The sequence below is a fragment of the Microtus oregoni genome, unplaced genomic scaffold (assembly GCF_018167655.1).
Source record: "Microtus oregoni isolate MIOR12 unplaced genomic scaffold, Mior012 000003F_ref0000135, whole genome shotgun sequence".
Classification (NCBI taxonomy): Eukaryota; Metazoa; Chordata; class Mammalia; order Rodentia; family Cricetidae; genus Microtus; species Microtus oregoni.
In genome coordinates, this window is record NW_024543062.1 from 15,380,057 (window position 1) to 15,396,982 (window position 16,926).

The window sequence follows — 16,926 nt, forward strand, 5'->3', positions numbered from 1 at the left end:
GGAAGGAAGTGATGACAACATCCACGTGGTTTGTAGAACGGTTTGGTACACGAAGCACCCAAGGACCAGTTCTAACTACCTGGGAAGTGTGGCCACAAGCCGCCAGAAATGCCTTAGCTCTCCCAATGATACGTGCATTGGATGTCACAAAGCTCACCTCAAGTTTTAAAAGTACCCAGAGAGGAACTAGGGAAGTGTTGTAATTTTAACTTTTTTCTATATTGACAGCTGACCAGAACCCTAAAAGTATCAGTTATTAGGTGCAACTATATCTTCACAGGGATGGAAGCACACACCCATAACCTCAGCACTTGGGAAGCTAAAGCAGGGGGGTTATCAGTCCCAGGCAAGCAGTAGGCTACATAGCAAGAGCTTGACAAATAAAACAGGAAACAAGTCTGGTGTGGGGGTGTACGCCTTTAATCCCAGCACTGGGGAGGCAGAGGCAAGTGGATCTCTTTGTGTTCAAGGCCAGCCTCGTCTACAGAGTGAGTCCTTCTTTGGTGGTTTGAATGAGAAATGTCCCCCACAGGCTCAGGTGTTTGAACACTTGGTCCCCAATAGGTGGCGTTGCTTGGGGGGGGGGAAGTTATGGAACATTTAGGAGGTGGAGTTTTGCTAGAGGAAGTATATCTGGGGGCAGGCTTTGAGAGTTTATAACCTCAACCCATTTCCTGCTTTTGCTCACTCACCCTCAATCTGCTTCCTGTGATAATGTGATCTGTCCGTCCACTCTGTCCTCCTGCTGCCATGTCGTCCCTGCTATGGTGGGCTCTATCACCCTGGAGCTTTAAGCCAAAGTAAGTCCTTTCCTTCTCTATGCTGCCCTTAATTATGATAATTCATCATAGTGAAAGAAAAATAATCAACTAATATACCTTGATATCAGTGGAATCTACATCTATGGATGCAACCAACATTAGATCAATTTTGAATACTGCCATCTTTTCCTTGTTTTTACTTCGTGATCATACAGTACAACTGATCGCGTAGGATTACACTGTATTAACTATCCTAAGTGATCTATAGATGAGCTATAATCCCGTAAGGCATGTGGGACACAAGTTCCCACAAGGGCCCAAGAATCTGAGGATTTTAGTATTCATGAAAAGCTTCAAAAACAACCCCCTTTGGATACCAAGGGATCATTGTTTTGTTAAAGCTTAATCTTGGATGAGAGTGTACTTCAGCAGTAGAGTTTGCTTAGCATGTGAGAAGCTCTGGATTCCATTTCCAACATCAACACACACACACACACACACACACACACACACACACACACACACACTGTGACTGCCAAGGAACATACACACACATACGGAGCTCAGACTAGGTACTGGCTTCAGGATTTCTGCACTAAGGCTATGGGAGATCACAGCATTAAATGAGACATCCTGAGAATGATGAGGTGGTTAAGCTGAACCTCTGAGCTCAGTGATTCCCCCAGGAGAAAATCTGAACAAACGTGGCTGTCTATATGCTGATGTACCAGCCTGCACTATAGTCTGAACGAAGCACGCCAGGACTGGACCACATTGTGTATTTACAGCAGGTTCTAGGTGATGCTGTAGGTGCAGAGACCCTATTGTGAGAACACCTGACTTGGTGTATCAGGAGTGCAAGACAGGCAAGAGACGGGGGATGTGGGCATCCCAGGATGGACAAGTAGAAATGGAAAAAGACCTTAGTACCCAGAGGTACAGGGGTATGACTGGGATGGGGAATGAGTTGCCCATCAAAAGAGACCCTGTGAACTTAAAAACAAACTCTGATATTTTCATGGATATACTTGAATTTTATCATACTTAGATTTATGAATGCTATGAGGCTTTTAAAATGTTTTCTTAAATGTGGCCTCGTTCTCATTAGTCCTCTTATTTCTTTTCTGTGCCGACCACCCTTTCTCCCTCACTGGAGACTCACTATTTCAAATTAGGGCAAAACACCCTGATGAGCTAAGGTGATGCAAGCTTGGCATTCGATGTCCAGATTGGTCACCTTTCTTTTTTTTTATTTATTTTATTTATTTATTATGTATACAATATTCTGTCTGTGTGTATGCCTGAAGGCCAGAAGAGGGCACCAGACCCCATTACAGATAGTTGTGAGCCACCGTGTGGTTGCTGGGAATTGAACTCAGGACCTTTGGAATAGCAGGCAATGCTGGAGAGATGGCTCAGTGATCAAGAGCATTGCCTGCTATTCCAAAGGTCCAGATTGGTCACCTTTCTGTGGCTGCAACAGGACACCATAACCAAAAACAGTTTAAGAAGGGAAGTGGTTACTTTGACTTATTGTTTCAGAGAGATAGAGACCTTGTGTAGGGGAAGACATGCAACAGGCCGTGAAAGCACAGTGGCAGGAGCGGGAAACTGGCTGATCACATTTTTATCTATATGTGTGAAACAGAACAGAAAGTCCTGAATTGCTGGCCTCTAAACCCTCAAAGCCAATTCCCCAGTGACGTACTTCCTCCAACATGGCTCCACCCCCTAAAGGTTCCATAACCTTCCCAAACAGTGCCACCTAACCGGGACTGTGTGTCTGAGCACACGAGCCTAGGGTGGACAATTCTTCAAATCTCAGTACTTATGAGTGCAGTTCAAATTTGGCTTTTATAAATCCACTTTAAGAGCCACTGTACCCAACAGCCCCCCTAAGGAAAAAGAACCAATTTATGAAAAGCAGATGTCACAAGAACGGACTATGGGGCAACCACAGAAATATCCAGTTGTGTGGGTATTATGCAAGTTAGTGTACGTGATGGTACACACCGCAGCAATTTTCAGTCATTAAAAAGCGCACATAGGCGTGTCTTCAGCACGAAACAGTACACGGTTAAGCAACTGCACATTTCTTTGTGTTAGGCGATCTCTTCGGCGAACCTCTCTCAATCCTTCCCCACCTCCTATCAGAGGACTGTTCTCTCTCTTGCCTTCTTTTTAGACCACCTTTTTTCTCTCTCTCTGCGTCTCTCTTCACCCACGAACTTAGAGACACGCTGCATGCGCGTATACATATTGCATAGAAATCTGTAGATCTGGAAGGACAGAATCCTGCGTTGAGGCAATGGCAGTAATTTTTGCTGCTCGCACTATGTGTTTTTTTTTTTTTAATGCCACTGGAGTATTGAGGTGGGATTCAAAACTTGAAGCTTATTTCCATTTTAAAACCGGTGCTACAGAACACAGACACCAGCTATGGTATATCAGAGGCTCCACTTGTATGTCAAGTTCATGGTAAAGGTTAGGAATGTGTCCCGCCAGGTCAAGTTCCTGGTGACCCTTGGAAGCAAGCGATTCAACACACTGAGGCTGAGCTTCCAAAGAGGCTGTGGAACCCCTCTTCCCAGGGTTTCTGGGCCCCCATGACCATCCACGCAGATGAAAGCTTCCCAAGTTCAGGCACAGCTTCCAGAGGCAGGCTGTGTTGGCTCTGGGCTGTTTCCCTACAGGGGGCACGTTTGTTAAGCCGGAACCTGCTGGGCTCTCCGGTGGGTCAGGGGGTTAAAGCTACAGCAATAAGATGAGGGTCATCTGTTCTCAGCCTCTTTGGGAAGGTAAACAGTGAGCTCAAAGCTTTTGAACAATGCTATTTAAATGGCCCGTGATGGGGCGGAGCAAGAGAAATGGGGCTCAGAAGCAAGCCCTGGGAGCAGCCTCACGATCCAGAAAAACCAGGTTGGAATGTACCCCTGCTCCCTCAAGCCGAGGCTAAAGTATGAGTTATCTTGGTTGAGGTGGTTCAAAGCTGTCTTCTCCTGGCCTTCTCTACCCACTCTATACAGTGGGGTGGAAGACATCCCTGGGGGTGCAGGCAGTGGGAGGGAGGGTTACTTTCAGGTATTGCATTTGCCAGAGAGCTGGTATAACAGGGCCACATCATTCTGAGGGTTGGGGGACCATGGGACTGGTTTCAGGCTCTTTGACGGCTTTGGTGGCAACACACCTCTACCTTCGCCACCCCGTCCTTTGTCGTGTGCCTCTCTGCTAATGCATGTGACACAAACATATCTGTCCTCCTGTGGCAGCTCCTGAGAAGACCTGGAGTCTATCCTTCCATCAACAGTTTGACAGTGGGGGAGACCTGGTGAAGTTCTGGGAAAGCTTGCAGCCTGCTGTTTGGTTAAGAGTCCCTCCGGTGGCAGAGGCAGGTGAATCTCTGTGAGTTCGAGGTCAACCTAGTCTACAGTGTGAGTTCCAGGACATGCTCCAAAGCTACACAGAGAAACCCTATCTCAAACAAACAAACAAACCTAAACAACAACAAAAAAGACATGGGAGGTGGTGGCACATGCCTTTAATCCTAGCACTTGGGAGGCAGAAGCAGGCGGATCTCTGTGAGTTCGAGGCCAGCCTGGTCTTCAGAGCAGGTTTCAGGACAGCCAGAGCTACCCGGGGAGAGTGTTAGGGAAATGGCTCAGTCCATAAAGTGCTTGCTGCATAAGCCTGAGGATCTGAATTTGAATCCCCAGCACCCTTGTAAAAGCTGGGTGCAGGGCACATCTGTAATCCCAACACTGGGAAAGATGCTGTGTGTGGTCCTGAAGTCTGCTGATCATCCTGGCTAGGCAAAGTGAGGAACTCGGGATTCAGTGAGAGACCTGATTTCAAAAGGAAAGGTGGAGAGTGGCTCCTGAGGATCTGAATTTGAATCCCCAGCACCCTTGTAAAAGCTGGGTGCAGGCACATCTGTAATCCCAACACAGGGGAAGATGCCGTGTGTGGTCCTGAAGTCTGCTGATCATCCTGGCTAGCCAAAGTGAGGAACTCGGGATTCAGTGAGAGACCTGATTTCAAAAGGAAAGGTGGAGAGTGGCTGGTTTCCACAAGTGCACACGTAGGAGAGTTTACTTGCATTCACACACACTCACAATGTAGCAATTTCCCCTATGGAGCTTGTGTCTTGTTCTATGTTGGAGTCATGACCGGGGGGATTTGAGAACACCTAACTTTCAGATTTGCTTTCCAGGGTTAGCAGTTTTCTGGTTTGAAGATCACCACCATCTCATCTTCCCCCTTCTCCTCCTACTCCTGTTCCCTTCTCAATAACCTCTCGTGATGGCAATACACCCTTCCCTGCTATTCTGAGCCCTCCTTGCACCAGCAGAATCGGGCAGGTGTCTGGATCACTGGCAGTAGTTGCTTTAGACTCACTGTAATGGACAAGGCAAAGGCTGACCAATAGTACATCTTGGATGGTTTTCTGGGTGGGCAAGCCTGGACTCGCCCATCGCTGCAGACATGGAAAAGGATGGTAACCCTAGATGCTCAGGGTTGGATGAACTATGATTTGGGCTTCCAGGGTCTTTCCATGCTGCTGGAGTCACGTGGTGTTTTTGACACAGCCTGGCCCTGTTTAAAAAATCCGGGGCCCATCCCAGGGCCAAGGGTAGCACTGGAGTGTCATCAGCCGACGTGCATGACTGTAAACCTATTATACACCCAGTTTTCCTTGGGACAGCACAGTGTCTCCAGGGTGGCACTAAACATGTTAAAAGATTTTGAGCAAGAAACAAACATTACTAGGGAGAGAGCTAAGGTATAAGAAGTGTGTGTGTGTGTGTGTGTGTCAGGGTGGGGAGGGGGGACCCGCTCCCTTCAACTTGGGTTTCCACTTTCTTTTGGCTGAAGTGATTGAAACTGACAAATCTCTCTCCACCAGATCAATTAACACTTCCTAATGGGAAGCTCTTATTTTCCTTTTTTTTTTCCTAACAGGCTGAGACTATTTCTCCAGAGAACCTCTAAGGTGACTCCATCCCCTCAAACCCCCTTTACTACCAATAATAAAATTATTATGTTCAATGTGAGACCTTCAAGAAAGGCCTATGCAGTATAACTTTGTCAGCTCAGGGAGATGGGGGTGGGTGCTGCAGGACACGTGACTGTCACCATGTCTTAGTTCCATTTCTTTTGCTGTGACATCAGCAACTTCAAGAGAGAGGAGTCTTATTATGCTTTTACAGCTCCCGGTTGCTGGCTGGCTGTGTGGGGAAGTTGGGGACAGAGCATGAAACAGCTGGTTACATCCAAGATCAAGCAGAGAGAGAATGAATGCATTCACCCTTAATATTCCACTTGCTTCCTCTTCTCTTATAGAGTACAGGATCCAAAACCCAGGGAATATGTCCCCTACTTTCAGGCTGAGTCTTCCCACATCAGTTAACATAGTCGAGACAACCTCCATAGACACACCCACGGGCCAATCTGAGGGAGTCAAGACAACCTCCATAGACACACCCACGGGCCAATCTGAGGGAGTCAAGACAACCTCCATAGACACACCCACGGGCCAATCTGCTGGGAACAACTCCTTACTAAGACTCTTCCCAAACAGGTTGTGTCAAGGCCACATGACTAACCAGCAGGCATCTCAGCAGCTCTGGAGTCTTGTGATAAGTTAGCCATTGGTAGCACTGAGTGAGGTCCCACACCCAAGTAAGTTACAGATCCACAATTTAAAATTTTATGAGAGTTCTGAAGGGAGCCAGCACATACCATCTGTGCTAACAGTGTTTTCTGGATTCTTCCTTTGAAACCATTTGATTTTTTTAAAGTGTATTTTGTGTGTATGAGTGTTCCCTCTGCATGCATGTATGTGTACCATGTACATGTGCAGTGCCTGTGGAAGGTGGAAGAGGATGCCAGATACCCTGGAACTGGAGTCACGGTTGTGAGTTACTATGTGGGTGCTGGGAATCAAACCTGGGTTCTCTACAAGAGCATAAAACATACTACACTACTAAGCTATAGCTCCTGCCCCTATTTATTTTTTTAAAAAAAGATTTTTAAGTGTGTGTGTGTATTTGTGCACACATGTGTGTGCATCTATGGAGGCCATAAAAGGGTCTAAGATCCTCTGTAGCTGGACTTATAAGTAGTTATGTGTCACCCAACATGGATTCTGGGCACCAAACTCAGGACTGTTGGAAAAGCATCAAGTGCTCTTAACCAAGGAACCACAAATTGATTGGTTTTGAGACAAGATCTCAGCATGTAGCTCAGGCTAGCCTCACCTCCAACTTGCAATACTCTTCTGCCTCAGTCTCCCAAAGTGTTGGGGTTACAGGTGTGGGTCTCCATTCCCAGCTACCATCATTTTATTTTAATCTATGAATTGTAAAATCCAACTAAGGTGACCACTAGGCCCCTCATCAAAAAAAAGGGGGAGGCATATCAAATTAAGACCAAAGTGTTGGGTGTTCCTGGAAAGGCATTTCCCCCCAGCAAATTGACAAGAAGAGTATTAAATGTCACATGTCACACTGGTTATTTCATCTGAGGGGAAGTGCCCAGGAGAGTGAAGAAGGGTGGGGTGTGGAGTGAAGCCCCAGGGTTGCAAAGCCCAGAGCTTAACCCTTTCCCTGCTGCAGCCCTTCATCCCTAGTCAGTGGAGACCTTTCTCTTCTCTCAGTCCCTCTTTCTGCTTGCAGATAGCTGCTGGCTGGGCCCCTCCCCTTCTCCACTCATAAAGGGCAGGGAGAACCCAGAGTCACAGCCAGGATGAAAGGATCTATGTCATTAGATCTTGGCTCTAAGGTTCAACGTGCAGTCAGTCTGCTTACATAGACAAGGAAACTCAACAAGTGGTATATGTTTTTCCGAGCTCAGAAATGCTCCCCTTTTGTCTGCTCCCACGAGGGGAAGTTCTGTCCTGCCACTGCAGAGAAGGTTGCCTATCTAGACAGGGGACACTTGGGCTACACACAGCAGTTTCTCAAAATGCAGAGGCTGGCACTCACCTTTCCAGGAATGCTTAGAAAGGCTGATTGCTCTGGCCTTCAGGATCATGGCGCTTTGGTCACAAGCGATTTCCATGGTGTGTTGGCGTTTGGTCCATTCCCCACCCCTCAGTGTTGGAAGAGATCCAGGGCCTCACTAATGCTAGGCAAACACTCCCACTGAGCTATACCCCAGACCTTTTCACCTTTTATTTTGAAATAGAGCTTCACTATGCACTCTGGGTTAGCCTTGAGCTCACTCTACAGTCCAGGCAGATAGCGAACTTGCAATCCCTTGCCTCAACCTCCTGAGTAGCTGAAATGACAGGTCTGTGCTATAGGCCCAGGTCCAGGCACTGCTTTCTTGGAGGTGGTGGGGGTGGGGGGAAAGGAGCAGAGGGAGAGAAAAGAGAAGGAATGAGGAAAAAGGGGGGAACAAAAGGAAAGCTTACACAGGAGTTCATGATGATTAGATCAGTATCTGTCTGCTGGGGGAGGGGACGAGGGACAGAGTACTAGCTCAGAAGGAGGCATGAAACTGTAGTAAGCAGTCAAGCTGGGCATTTGTCTGCCAAAGCCAAAGCCAACATGATGCGAGAGGGGCAAGGAAGAGCCAGCCTCCCCCAAGCCCAGGCAGCAGTGGGTGTGTCTCAGAGTAGGTTTTGGGTCGCGTGTTCTGCTAACAACAACAGCAACAGCAGCTGGCGGTGTCTGAGACCACTCAGGCACCACTCTTAATATCGTACACACATGACCCCATTTGATCCCCGAAGCCTCGTTGAGAAGTGGTATAGACGACTTATGGCCTCTGCTAGCCTCGCCCCCAAGAGCTCAGGCTGGTGGCTCACTTGTAAATTGTCTTTGGAGATGTCATGCTTGCTATGTGGTCATAAGAATGGCCCCTTGCCACTTTGACCAGTGACCTTATAAAAGGGAGACAACGGGGCTGAAGGTGTGACTCAGTTGGTAGTGTCCTTGTCCAGTGTGTATGAGGCCCTGTGTTTGATCCAACCCCAACACTACATAAGCACTAACATACATAAACACTACATGGAGGTGCTAGCCTACAACATGCCAGCCTAATCCATCCTCCCAAACAGTTCAAGACAGAGAGCAAAGATACTCTCCTTCCTCAGTAAAAGGCTCTAAATCCGAACAAAACACTAGAAAATCAAGCTCAAAAACCACACTGCTTAGATGGCATGCCATGCACGGCCAATAAGGTTGACTTTGGTAATGTGGGACAGCTCATTCTTTAGATGAGCCAATGCCAAGTGAGTCTGCTAAAGGGAAGCCACAGGGTTGGCTGGATGAGGGCCTGGAGCTATCTGACAAAGACACAGGAAAGTTCTAAGTCTCGTTTGCATGGAAGAACAGCCCCATCTGGGATCAGACACTCCCCTACCCAAACAGTGGCACTGACAGGGCAGAGGAAGTGAGTGCTCCCGAAACATCAGAATCCTGACTGTGGGCATCTCTGCTCAGATCTGATAATCTAGCTGATGCGTGAGTGAAGGAATCAACACTGTGGGGGTTAATGCTGGGGGCAGGGTATGTGGGAATGAACAGAAAGCACTTAGAGCTTTGCTGATGGTGATGGGAACATGGAGGTGCAGGAATGTCCATTTCTGGTCAAGGATGGGGATACTGAAGACAGGAATTGAGTCCGGCAAACTGGTTCTAACTTGCAGATGGGAGGACAGCGGCACAGGCACAGGGAAGCAGGGATGCTCAGCTGTGCACTTGGAGCACCTGGCTTCCCTTGACCTCCATATGCCGACCCTATCTGAGGCCATTTTTCCTTGGTGCCCTGGCAAGGACGCTCTGAATGCTAGGTTCCAGCCTGCACAAGCCTCTCTCTCTTTCTCTAAAGGCCATGAGCTGGTGGTAGTTCACACCTACACCTAAAGGGGCTTCCTGCTGGTCCAGTGACTGAGAATCCAGGCTTTCTTTGTCCCTGCAGGTCACTGCAAAGACTCCTCCCATGAATTCTTAGCAGAACTGAATGTCATTTCACACACACACACACACACACACACACACACACACACACACACTCCTAGGGTGCCCTATGTTTGGGAGTTAATCTTTTATGCTTTGTATTAAAACTTCTGTTCACACTGATCTGTAGGCCCCGAGTCATGACTGGACCCTGACTAGTATAGAAGGTAGCCATCTCTGAAAAAGGACATAGGGGAAAAACTTATAACACAAATTATACACGTGCCTGCGCACATAGCCTGAAGCCAAACTGCAAATTGTATGTGTGCAATGATTAAGTCACTGGCCAGGATCAAATAGGTCATTAGAACAAGACAGAAAGACAAACATTTCAAGTCAAAGGCAGAGGCCAAAGCATTCAATAACTGTTCTCAGACAACCCGATGACCAGTATGGACAGAATTAGTACATCAAAATTCCTAATGTAGAACTTCATCTAGGAAGTGGATCTAAAGTGGTTTAAAGAGGTAACGGCAAAAACAAACACAGATGCTGGAGAGGTTAAGAGCACTGGCTGCTCTTGCAGAGAACCTGGGTTCGATTCCCAGCACCCACATGGTGACTCACAATTGACTGTAACTCTAGGTCCAAATCCCTCTAAAGCTGAAGAAGAAAGGACTAGAGAAATGACTTAATGGTTAGGAATGATTGCTGTGCAATCCTGAGGACCAGAGTCCCCATCCTCACACCCACCCACACGACAGGTGTCCTGCAAATGCCACTAATTCCAGCATAGAGTGACCCAGTGCCCTCTTCTGGCTTTTTCCCACGCACGGACATAGACACATACACATAAGCATGTAATGTAAACGTATCTCTCTTAAAGATCTTCACCAACCCCGCAACGGACAAAGGTCTGATCTCCAAAATATATAAAGAACTCAAGAAACTAGACCGTAAAAGGCTAATCAGCCCAATTATAAAATGGGGCACTGAGCTGAACAGAGAATTCTCAACAGAAGAAGTTCAAATGGCCAAAAGACACTTAAGATCATGCTCAACTTCCTTAGAGATCAGGGAAATGCAAATCAAGACAACTTTAAGATACCATCTTACACCTGTCAGAATGGCTAAAATAAAAAACACCAATGATAGCCTTTTCTGGAGAGGTTGTGGAGTAAGGGGTACACTCACCCATTGCTGGTGGGAATGCAAACTTGTGCAACCACTTTGGAAAGCAGTGTGGCGGTTTCTCAGGAAATTCGGGATCAACCTACCCCTGGACCCAGCAATACCACTCTTGGGAATATACCCAAGAGAGGCCCTATCATACAACAAAAGTATATGCTCAGCTATGTTCATAGCAGTATTGTTTGTAATATCCAGAACCTGGGAACAACCTAGATGCCCTTCAATGGAAGAATGGATGAAGAAAGTATGGAATATATACATATTAGAGTACTACTCAGCAGTAAAAAACAAGGACTTCTTGAATTTTGCATGCAAATGGACAGAAATAGAAAACACTATCCTGAGTGAGGTAAGCCAGACCCAAAAAGAGGAACATGGGATGTACTCACTCATATTTGGTTTCTAGCCATAAATAAAGGACATTGAGCCTATAATTCGTGATCCTAGAGAAGCTAAATAAGGTGAACCCAAAGAAAAACATATAGACATCCTCCTGGATATTAACCTTCATCAGGCGATGAAAGGAGACAGAGACAGAGTCCCACATTGGAGCACTGGACTACAACCCCAAGGTCCAAATCAGGAGCAGAAGGAGAGAGAGCACGAGCAAGGAACTCAGGGCCATGAGGGGTGCACCCACACACTGAGACAATGGGGATGTTCTATCGGGAACTCACCAAGGCCAGCTGGACTGGGTCTGAAAAAGCATGGGATAAAACCAGACTCACTGAACATAGCGAACAATGAGGACTGCTGAGAAGTCAAGAACAATGGCAATGGGTTTTGATCCTACTGCACGTACTGGCTTTGTGGGAGCCTAGGCAGTTTGGATGCTCACCTTACTAGACCTGGATGGAGGTGGGAGGTCCTTGGACTTCCCACAGGGCAGGGAACCCTGATTGCTCTTCGGGCTAATGAGAGAGGGGGAGTTGGTTGGGGGAGGGGGAGGGATATGGGAGGCAGTGGCGGGGAAGAGACAGAAATCTTTAATAAATAAATAAATAATAATAAAGAAAGTGGAAAGGGATGATTCGTTAAAGAGCATTACGGATAAACTTGGTGAGCATGGCTGCACACACATTTCTAGATTCTCCATCCACCTGTGCGTTCCCAAAGCAAATTCAAAGCATGATGACAAACTAGAAACACTGCTTTGGACAAAGGTTCATTTCAAAATAGAAAGACTTCCTAGCTTTCTAGCCAGCCCCTCTAAAGAACCCAGTGAACCGTTTAGAAACGGATGGGATGATAGTCACACATATGGCTGGAAAACTATGCATGCATGCATGTATGTATGTATGTATGTATGAAAGTATGGTGCCACTCAACAGGAGACAGAGGAGAACAATACCATCAGACCACCTCACCTCATCACAAAGTCTAAGGCACAGTAGCGGGCCGACAAGATAACTCAGCATGAAAAGGTGCTTGACATGCAAGTCCAATGACCCAAGTTCGATTCTTGGAACATACGGAAAGGTGGAAGGTCAAAAATCAATTTTTGAAAATTGTCATCTGGCTTCTGCTCATGCCCATACACAATAATAACAGACAACCACCATCCTTCCGTGGGATCAGCTGAGGACACACACGAAAGTTTTAAGATATGAGGACCTTTGACATCTGAATTATCTTACAAAGAATTCGGCGCGAGAAGATGGTCAGAAAAAAAAGCGCTAAGAGCTGAAATAATGATGCTCATGGTGGTGTTGGTGATAACACTGGAAAATCTTGAACAAACCTGATGCCAAATATAGATGACTGGCTAAAGCAACCAATGAGGGGCTCAGAGTGTAAATCTATGCAGTAATTATTGGTAGTCACAGAAGAACCCTTGGCAGCACGTGAAAACGCTTGTTACATTTTAAAGGTAAAAAAGCTAAGGTCCCCTTATATACACAAATCACACACCCCTACAGGACACAGATTCCCACTAATAAGGGACCTGGGTCCAATAGTCAGTGTGGACAGAACAGAGAAAGCATTGAAGTCCTCTGGTTTGAGCTTGTCCCTACAACGATTTTTCTGGGGGAGATGATCATCTATCTGAGCAGCTGAGGTTACCCCCTCTTGCCTACGCCCCATGTGGGGACACAGATGTGAGCTCCTCTTCCCTCTAAAATGACAGCTCCCCCCCCCCCCCCCGCAACCCTGTCCCAGTGTGGGCATGCTCCTATCTCTGGCAGCCAGACCTTGCAGCCAGGATCACAGGGTGCCTGCCTTTCCAGGTCTCAATGAGCATGGCGGGATGCAGCAGCGCACAAGAGGGTTTGCGGATTGGTCCCTCAGAGGAATATTATCAAACGGGACACCAGCCGCGCTTGGTAATCAAACCACCAGGCACAGTAGGAAGATAGCAAGCCTGGGCAGGAGAGACCCTGGAGAATCTAGGCACTGCAGGAAGTAAGAAGTCAGGCTTGCTGACTGAGCAGGGACAGCTATCCTTCTGCACTCCTGGTCTTAAAGGGAATTTTAATTTAGCAGTGTTACTAGAGTATGCAGCCCAGCTCCGCAGACCCCCTTTTTGCTGGTGTGTAGATAAAATGCAAAAGCCACTCACCCCGGCTGAGATCACCTTTATCTCGTGTACATAGCAAAGCAGCTGCAATCGCTGACTCAATCAGAGGCCCAGTGGGGAAACAGACTCCCTTCAGATGGTCTGGCGGTTGTCTTTTAATAAGGGTTTTCCCCACAGAGGTCAGGGAGACAGAAAGAGAGAGCTGAACATCCAGGGACAAATAACAATGGGTTTGCCACTGCCCCCAGGTCTGGGGAAGAAGGCAGCGGCATGGAGCTGGCTCACCAGGTCACAACCAGACCTTACGGATGCTACAACTGAAAGGGGTAGGAAGAGATCCCCATGGGATCGTCCCTGATTCCAGCTGCTGCCAGGAATGGGTGAGCACAGCTGGAATCAGGGCTGCAAAAGAGCCTGGGTGGGGCCCGACCGTAAGAATCCTGCCCCCCCCCATTCGTGTCCACACATAATCTCAGGGTGGCCTTATTCTAACAACTGCCCTAAGACAGACCCCAAAGCCGACGACCAGTGACTTAAAAGGAGAGGTCACAGTCAGACATACAGAGGGAAAGGTCACATGCAAAAGGCCATGTCCGTTGGAGTGTAGAAGTGAACTTCCAGGACACCCCTCCCCCAACAGCCTGCACAAAGCAGGAGAAACCCAGAGTTTCCAGGGCCTCAGTGGTCTCAGACCCTGAGTATTGTGGAAGGGTATACTTCTGCTATTCAGAGCCTGGTTTGTGGCCATTTATCACATTAACCTTAGGATCAGACGCAGCTGCCCCATTGGCCTCCCAAAACGTGGAGTGGGACCCTGAAGAGTGAGCAGGAAGGGGGTTAAGTGTTCACAGACAGTAGCATGCACAGCTTCCACGTATGTGGCAAATGGCTTCCCACGAGGGTAACAGGCTATCCCCCACCAGTTACAGGGAAAGGAGCTCATGGGTAAGGATGCTTGAGAGTGAAGCCCAGAGAGAAACTTGCATCGTTATACTCAAGGGTGCCATGACTAAGAGGCGGGGACTAATCTTTTCCAATAAACAGTGAGCGACAACCCCACAATCAAGAGAATGGAGGTGTAGCCCAACCTCACGGCATAGCGCGCTAACCCTAACAACGACGAACACCAAATGGACCAAAGATGCCAACTAAGGAATAAAGGTGTGCACATCACGGCCCAGGATTGGATCCTGGTTTAATAGGAATGACACAGGCAGCAAAGAGATAAGAAAACAAGACAAAGTAAATCTCATCAAAATGGAAAAAAAAAAAAGATGAGTGCATCAAAATATACTATTGAAATGTTAGAAAGTGGGGCTGGAGAGATGGCTCAGGGGTAAGAGCACTAGTTGCTCTTCCAGAGGACCGTGGGCTTGATCGTCAGCACCCACATGGCAGCTCACACCTCTCTGTAGCTCCAGGGTTTCTGATACTCTCACACAGATACACATGCAGGAAAACACAAAGGCATTTAAAAAAAAAAAAGCTAGAAAACAAATCCTCAGAATCTAAGAATGCGCTTTGAAGCCACATATGGGACAGGAGACTTGGACCTGGCCCATGCCTTTCCACAACTCATTCAGAGGAAAGAACAAATGCAAACAGCTTTTGAAAATGGGCAGAGGTCTAAACAGATGTCCAGAAACCTAATTAGTCATTAAGACGCGCACACCAAAACCGAAATAAGAGACTGGGGAGATGTTCACTGTGTAAGAGCGTTTATCTGCAATCATGAAGATTGCAGTCACAAAGCCTCCTGCTATGGGTCAGTTATCACGTTAGGATCTGACGCACCTGCTCCTTCAACCTTCCTGAAGGTAGAGTGGGCAGGAAGGAGGTGCAAGGAGCACAGGGAACTGGGACCTTTACCCATTACTAGTTTGATGGTGAAATGGGGTGGCTACGCTGGAAGAGCTTAGTAGTTCATTCAAAACTCAAAGCATGGCATTTCCATGAGACTTAAAGCATGGGACCCAGCAACTAGACCTGTAGGGATACATCCAAGGGAACTGAAAATGCTTTGGCTACTTAAAGGCTTGTGCCTGAATGTTCTCCAAGCCTTCAAAGTGGCAATAACCCATACATTCATCCGTGGACAGCAGGCTAAACAAGATGTGGAAAAACCATGAAGTGGATGATTATTCAGCCAGGAAAAGGAGCTCAAGGCACATGCCATGGGCTGGATGAACTCTGAAAACCTATGTCTGAGTTGAGCCCATTTTAGAGGCAGCCCAGTCCTGGCAGACGTCTGGGGAAAGTGGAATGCGTGATGATTGCTCACCAGCGTGCGCTAACTTCGTGTGGGGCTAAACACGTTCTGAAATTCTACACCGATGACGGCCCCACAGCTACAGAAATACACCAACAATTCTCAGGCTGCAGACCTGACAACTTTTACATTCTGACTGTGGAGTATGAATGAAAAGATTGGGGGAAAAACTCCAGTCTCTGGGGAAATAACGCGTTTCCTTACATGCAGCCTGCCAAGATCTCTGTTAAAAAGTATTTGCTGAAATTTCTTCAAAGCCTTGGCATTTCCCCCAAGAGTTGGGTCGTCACCATTTGTGGCCGTGTGATTTATGTTCTTCTCAGTCGGGTCATCTGTGTTTGCTTTCCCACGCAGAGTACTCGGCAGGGCAAGAAGGAGACTGTATGTAATTTTTTATTCTTTGGAGACATTTGCTTGGTGTGTTCATATGTATGCACCGATGCATGTGTGGAGGCCAAAGGTCAACACTGGAGGTCTCACACTCTCACCTTACAGTTTGAGATGCTCTCTCCCTGAGCCTGGAGCTGACGGCCTTGACTGGCTGGCCACTGAGCTCTGTGATCCACTTGTCTCCACCCCTGCAGCACGGGAGGTTACTCTTTTTTTTTTTTTTTTTTTTTTTTTTTTTTTTTTTTTGAGAACTACTGTTTTATTTTTTTTTTTTTTAAATTTATTTATTTAGGGAGGTTACTCTTGCATGCTGTGTCCAGCTTAATGCATGGGTACTCAGGGTCCAAATTCAGGTCTCCATCATTGTGCAACACACCTGACTAGCTGAGCCATCTCCCTAGTGCATGCACTCCTTGTTTTGGTTTAAGATTTGTTTTACTTTTGATTATGTGTGTAGGGGGAATATGTACATGTGAGTGCAGTACCCACATGTACATGTGAGTGCAGTACCCACATGGGCCAGAAGAGGGCACTGGATTACCTGCAGCTAGAACTACAGTGACCTACGAGCTGGGAGGATCCAGATCCTCTGCAAGAGCAATATGTACTCTTAGTTGTACCAGTGCTCCTATCTTCTCAGGCCCCAAGCATTCCCTTTGAAAACAGTAGTACTGTCTCTCTCCACCCTCTGATTGAAGCCCTCACATCTAAATATTTTATCATCTCTCCGGCGATGAAATAAAATATTTTTGTTTGTAAACATCAAAGTAGCACTCATGTTCTGTACATTTTAAAAAATAACTCTGGTTCAAAATTAATCATCCTGTCAATGTGACTCATTCTATCACATTATAAAGGAAGGAAAAATTGCTCAGCAGTTAAGAGCTTTTGTTC